Here is a 7,849-nt window from a genome sequence, read left to right as displayed (position 1 = left end):
AAAATCCTAGTACTTTTTTTTGTTTGAAAGTTATTGTATATATTAGCAAAAAAGAAAGAAAGGGCCTAAAGAAAAGACACATGAACAACTTAAGTTCTTCCTTTTCAATAAGAAAAATAAATCATAACTAAGGTTAGGAAGATCAATACAACAAAAAAGTCAACAAAACAACATTATCTCTTTTTAAAGGTTTATCATAGTTCTTATCACGATAGAATTTAAGAGAAGACAAAAACATTTATTCTCGATCTTTACAAGATAAAAAAACATATCCAATCTCCTCATTTTGATAGAGTTCAAGAAAAGACAAAATCATTTATTATCTGATTTTACAAGATGAAAGAGTATACTCAACCTCTTTACCATGATAGAGTTTAAGAAAAGATACAAACATCTATTCTTTGACTTTTCAAGATGAAAGAGCATAATCAACTGCCAGCAAAATCCCAATACTTTTCTCATCTTTATATTTTATTCTAGTTCCACATCCAATATTAATATATCTTGTGTTCTGTATGTATGGTTTCACCAAAAAGAAAAGACAAAATATAATTTCCTTTACCTAGCGCATGCGATTATCAGCAGAATCATTTCATTCTTGTCCTAATTTGGTAAAACAACAGGCTAGACTCAAAAATAAAGTAATGCAATCCTAATCCTTACATTAGAAAGATATAAAAATCCCATTTTTATGAATCCTATGCTGAGATGTATGCATGCAGTTGGGTTGAGAGAGCCAAGTAGCGTTAGGTTGAAGGGAAAATATGCGTCTAAAGCAGCAGCGAGTCTTGATGTTTTGTTTAGAGCAGGTAAGAAAAAGTAACGTGAATATTAAAGAGGGGTTTTCGAGGAATGTGAGATTTAAAAATGGCCACGATTCCTCGTTGCAAGGGCTCTTTTATTTTCTCTCTCGTTACAAGAAAGAAAGAGCTCAGCCTAGCTACTGTCGTTTTCCTCCACTTCCTTTTTAAATGCTGGGATTATCCTCAACTGCCCATCCCATTGTCTTTGAACACCTGTATTTTTTTATTATTCTATATAATGTCAAACTTTGTTTTTTTTGTAATTTCAGGTTAGGGTGCATACAATCTAGTATTGTATAGTGTAAAAGGCTCTTTTTCAAATCAAATTTAAAAAATAGTTTGAAAATTTTTTAAATCAAACTATACTAAAAAAATACGATTTGTTTTAATTTAGATTAAAGTTTAAACCTATTAAAATCATTTATTTTTAAATATATATCATTTAATAAAATTAATTTAATTATAGTTATTGAGAATATAATATAAATATGTAAAATGAGCTTGCCTTGTTCTTATGTTGATATGATCTTTGTATATCTTTATTTTTCCACTATCTTAGGCCTCGTTTTAAAGATCAAGATGAGTTTAAATTGTTTTCTCAATGCCTCTATGTAAGAGGCTTTGATTTTGCTTTGTTAATATATTCTTTCTTATAAAAATTATATATATATAAATATGTAAAATAAATGTAAAAATATTATAAGATACGTTAAAGAAAATGATAAAATAAATATACAAAATTTATACACTTAATTGTTTATTAAAAAATTATATGAAATATATATATATATATATATATATATATATATATATATATATATATATGTTTAAAGAAAAATGTTTATGGTTTAATTCGTTTTAAAAATCACTTAAACTGTAACCTAGGCTGGAAATTGTTTTTCAAAAATTTATCAGTCAAAATCAAATCGTAAATTCTAAATAATTCAATTCGATTTTATAGTTTAAACTAAATTATTCATACCTCTATTTTGGTCATTACCACTTATTTAAAATTGTTATCCCATTTTTAACTGTAAATAAAAGGTCATGGTGATGTACTATTTGAAAAGAAAATAACTATATAGATACAAAAATATATATAGGTTTAATGTATGATTCTCTCCATTACCTAATTAATTGATTTGATTTGATACCATAAACTTTCCATTCAAGCATTACCATCATATTTCATATTGTCACATCGCAATTCCTCTTCGATTCTTCTTCTTTTCCATTGAAGGGGAGGATTTTATATGCAAAGTATTTTAGGCCTATTCCCATTTCCAACTTTTTATCCTCTTTTCTTTTTATTATTATTATTATTATTATTATTATATATTTCTAGTGACCCAAAATTGGGCAGTGCAACCCCCATAAAAATGGTTAGTCTATGCAAAAATCTAAAGGCTACCCTATTCTGTCACTCCGCTTTGTAAACCTAAATAAATTTTTATATAAACCCCTTTAGCATTTTGTGTTTTTAGCTTTCCCAAATTTATCATACACACATTAACGGTCTATTTGCATATTAACCATTTCTTCTTTCAACCCACAAGTTCTTTTCTTTTCTTCACAAATAAGATTAAGTTTAAAATACAATATTTTACAATTGAATAAGTATTGAAATTTTTATTGTTATATCATCTCTTAAGTTGAATTTGTACCTATTCCTAGCTAGATATATTATTATCATTTATGAAACTTTACTTTAGGCAAAGCAACAAGCAATTAGAGTGCTGAGTTATTGTTCTTCGATGTATGTACAACTTTAGTTGTTAATTGTTAATGCATGATGTTACAATTCAGTTATAGCTGTATTTGCATAGCAATTATGGGGATGACAATAATTTCTTGTATGGTAATTTTGATAAAAGCAATATTATGCTTATCTATTTTAAATACATAGATAGGTATATAATTGTGTATGTTATCACGTAATTGCGTGTTATTTTATTTTTAATTCAAAATCATTTAATCACATAATGATATACATTAAATTTATACCTATTTATGTATTTCAAGTTAATATATATGGTTTTATTGTTTTGACTATATATATATATATATATATATGTTTGCATTAATTGTCCATTTTATATTGAACACATGGCTTTTTTTTTGTAGCAATTAATTTTTTCAACTGCATTAAAGTGTAAAGAGGTACAAGTCTGAGGTAGAAAGTAAGTTTTGATTTAATTTGTATATAAAGACTTCTATTGTGGTGGCTTGTCTTGTCTTCATCAGCCTTAGAGTCAATTTCTAAATATTGTCAACATTTGATGCAAAGATTAAATAACGTTTAAATTTTTGTAGTTTCGAATATAAATTCTTCTTCCATTTCACTGGACTCGACTTGACTTAAACATCTGTGTTGAAATTATGATTATTTTTTATAGCTATTATATCCATACTCTTTTTTTTAGCATTAAATAAATTAACACTTATTCTTTACTTTCACAAAAAATGGTAGTAGGTTTATATGACATGCTTCTCTGTTTTTGGGTAGGGTTTTTTAATGGACAGAAAATGAAAGGTAAGCAAGCATGCGATAGAAAGGAAAAGAGAGGTGGAGCATGTATAATTTTGTTGCAGTCGTAGAAAAGGACAATGGCAGGGGGACCCTGATCTTCTTTCAATCTGTGTTAAATGTGAAAACCACCAATCAAGCTCGTGATCCAAGAATTATAACTTTAATGTCCCACTGATCTTATTCTGTATTATTTCTCTTTCTGTGTATGTTTTTTAGGTGAGAGGGAGAAGAGATCGAAGTAGAGGCAGTGGCTAGCAGTGTGAGAGAAGATAGAGAGAGGTATGTAGTAACTGCCAGGATGATTTTATGTTGTTTGTTTTTATCGATCTTCCTCTTTATCATGGCATGTGGCTTTCACATTTTTCAATCTTTCACACCTTCAACGTCAAGCATGCATCTAGCTACCCTACTTGTGTTTTATATATATTGCAATGTATTAACTTTAGGGCAACAGCAAACACATCATGTCATGCATGCACCAAAAGCCGTGCTTATTGCTACCTATCTCTTTCTCTCTATTCAAAGGTACCAATATCATGAAATGTTATTGAAAGTTTATACTTATGATACAGTCTTTGAACTAACATGACAAAGCAGATTTCTAGTAACAACTAATCCTATATCTCAAACTGGTAATTTAGACTCCCATCATAATCTAGGTTATGAAGGAAAGCATGCAAATCTAAAAATTTAAAAGAACTCTTGCAAGCCCTAGTTTAATAAGAAAAAAAATTCAGACGATTCGATACAACAAAATTCTCCGATAATTTTAAATATATATATTGATTTAAATATGTCGTATATGAAAGAGTTGTGGTGTCTTATCCAAGAAGCTTTATTCATTTTTAGCCGGAAATGGTTGAATTTGTTTTTATCCAAGACAATCTTGATGAAAATTAGTAATTTTCATGTATTTAATATTAAGGCCGAATGAATCCTTCCCACCCAAACTTTGATGAAATGACAGTATCTCATACTTAAATTTGAAAAGTTTATTTATCCACTTATTATGCGCTTTAGTTAATTGCCCTTGTGTCACCATCCACCTGTTGGGCTCTTTCTCTATTGAAACTAGATCACCCTTCCTTCATCGTCGCCGCACTGGAATATTGTTTCTTACTCATGCCACTATCACAACCCTATAGATCTTGGGCTACATCTTGTTGATTTAGTCTATTCTCACCGTTGTTGCACTAGAATACAAATTTTTTGGCTAAATCTTGCTAATCCATTCTACTTTAAGTGGTTTGGTTCTTACTGCTATGTGAAATTTCATGTCCCAGTTCCCATGTTTGGTTATTGTGTCACCCCTTTATTTATACCATACACTAAGTGTTGTCTTTGCAACTGTGCCACCAATCACTTGTCTCCACCATCCTCTCCTTAATCATATCATTGCTGCACTCCCCTCGCCATCCAACGCGTCTATCTCCACTAGGTTTCTATCGATGTGTCTTTGCTTGTGCATCTAGAATTTTCAATCAGTTGTACGCACACTCAATCGTGCATTGTTGCACCACCATTTATTTGCACATAGATATTTTCCACCATGATGCTTTCTAGCCTCTATCATGTCATCCAAGCCTTTATCAAAATCCACAAGCTTGACATTCTCACAATTTGGTTAAGTCTCCCATCTTCTTATTCTCACGAATTGGTAGTGCCAAGTTTGAAACTTTGGGCTTCTTATTGGTGAATGCCTCATGTTGTTCACAACCCTTCTTCATTTTCAATGACAAGTTTTTTAATTTTTTTTTGCTACTTCAATGTTCATGGCTAAATGTTTTTTATTTTTTTAATTTAATGTTTATTTCAGGAAATTTTCACATGGAAGAGTTGGAAACTAAGATGTTCAATCCATTGGATCACAAATTCAAGAAACCCTAATAAGGAGAAGACAATGGAGAGAAAGGACGAATAAAGAAAGAGAAGAAAAAAATGAAAAAAGAGAGGGATGAGAAGGGTCGCTCATCACTAATTAATTGTTCCTTGTTGAAACATCAATCAACGTGCAAAATGAACCTCTTACCATTTCATGTAACTATTTTCGTTAATAGAAATAAACTTTTTAAACTTAAGTCATTTCATCAAACTTGGCGTTAGAAATAGTCATTTGAGGTTAATATCAAGTGGGAAAGCATATGTTGTCACAATCAACATTATATCAAAAGAGTAGTCTTTGTTATACCAAACATTAATTGATTGCGCATGCACGCAGAGCCAATCAAATGGAGGGCGTCCCACTTGTAAAAACGACATCACCCACCTAGCTCCTTCACTGTACACAACCACCTTCAAGAGGGTAAAGATAAAGACAGCAAAACTGTTGTTTTTAATGAACATCTCATTAGATCTCCATAATTTCATTAGCATGGAACACACGCAGCTTCACCATAAGTTAACCCCAAGTCTTGCTGCTATTATTCAGTAAGACTCTTATTATACCAATGTATAATAAGCTTCAACTTCAGGCGACATAAATCAAGCATAAAGTTTCAAACAGGGAATTTGTCCTTAAAATGGATAAGTTTGAGGCAATATTGGATGGATCATTCCAATATTATGCCATTGATAGATAGGTCGAGTACTATCTTTACTAGTGATAATGACAAGGCAAGTGGAGAAAGAGAGAATTGTCTAATTTGATTCAGTACTATCCTCAACCATCGAAGTTTCTTTGGCCTTTGGGTTCTTTCATTTTCTCCTTTATTTTGCTTTACAACATCCCTTCCTCTTTTGAAAGTTAAGACTCTTGCATGCTCCATAAGTAATAACTTTATTAGCCAATATTTATTAAATCGCAAATTCAAAGCTATCTAACTAAATAATGACCATTAACTAGTTAAAATTTTGAAGATTTCGAAAAAAAAAAAGATACAGATATCTCAAATCTATTGATTTTGTCGGTTATCAACCTGAAAACATTATGATTTTACTGTAAGTAAGAATGATTATTTTTTATCCAAACTAGGTCAAAATGATACTTGTCACCCTTAAAATTGAAAAACAATAAATTTTAATCTTTCATTCAAATTTTTTCCATTACCTTTACCTATAAAAAGGCATTCAAGTAAATTTACCTAATTTTAAATATTAATTCTAATTTTTAAAAAATAATTTTTCCCTGTAATCCTTGGTGATTTTGTGCTTGCAAAAACCACAACACAAATGAATCCAAGAAGCACGAAAAAGAGGAATAGAGAGGCACCAAGGACTAGGGCTGGATTCGAGCCGAGCTCGAGCTCTCGAGCTTGGCTCGGTTCATATATGGGTGGCTCGAGTTCAGGCTCGAGTTCAAGCTCGAGCTTGACCGAGTTCGGCTAAGGCCGGCTCGTTTCGAGTTTGAATTCGGCTCGACTCATTTTTCGTTATCAAAACGACATCGTTTTAAATATATATTGGTCAAAACAACGTCGTTTTGTATCAAAAATTTTAATTAGAAAATCTGACGAGTAACTCGAGTTCGATCGAGCTCGGCTAACCCTGACTCATTTTGGGTTCGACCGAGCCGAGCCCAAGCTGGCTCGGCTCAAGTCCAGCTCTACCAAGGACTATTAAAACAATTTCAACTTTACTAACAAGGCCTCTCTGATTGCTTGAATAATGATCACAAAGCTCGAAGTAACCATTCCCAAAAGAATTTGCGTAACCTGATGAAAGACAATTGACACAGGGACTGGGATTTCTCAAGAAAGACGATGCAAATGAGTCTGGCAACTAATCAGTGACTCAGGCATTAGACTTATGAAGAGATTGCACAAAACGTTGATCTCCATTAATGATTTGAACAAGTTGAAGTTGTTCCAATATTGGGAGGATTTCGACAAATGCAGCACAGAAAAGCTTCGGCGACGGTGGAGTTGTTGTGCCACTGCTTAGCCACAGAAAAGCTTTACATGGATGAGGTCACTGCTTACGATTCAAGGATTTCAACAAGAACACTGTTACACACACATTGAATAATGGATCAAATCAATGATGCCAATTTAAATGGTTGATTCCAAAGATAAGTCAATTCAAGATGACGAGTCTCCGATTCGAAAATGAAAACCAAAAATAAAGAAAAGAAGCAATTCCCAATACCCACATTATTCAGTTCCCTCCTATGTATTGAACTAATTCAAAGACTCCTTCATTCTTAAGCTTGCTCCTCCTTATCTCTAATTTTGAATTTGAGCGGACTAGGGCATCTTGTTGCTACCTCATTAATCCTGAAGTTGAGCTGAATAGGACGTCTTGTTGCTACCTGATTAATCTAACGTGTCATGACAGATTTCCCAAGTTGAGTGTGATGGTGAAAGTCTTGTGAGGCAAGAGTGTAACCCACAGGAAGTCGTCCATTCTTTCTTCGCTAGGAACAATTTTTATCTTATCTTCTTATGTAGCTGTATTTGTCACGTCCGTCAAGCTATCAGTTTGATTTGAAATTTTATTAAGGCCAAAAGACTATTTTCCACTCAAGTTTTAATGCATTTTCAAAGTCACATTCACAAGATTTGAAAAACTCAAAGTCTCA

Source organism: Mangifera indica, chromosome 14, assembly GCF_011075055.1.
Source record: "Mangifera indica cultivar Alphonso chromosome 14, CATAS_Mindica_2.1, whole genome shotgun sequence".
NCBI lineage: Eukaryota > Viridiplantae > Streptophyta > Magnoliopsida > Sapindales > Anacardiaceae > Mangifera > Mangifera indica.
Note: the sequence above shows the minus strand (reverse complement) of the source record.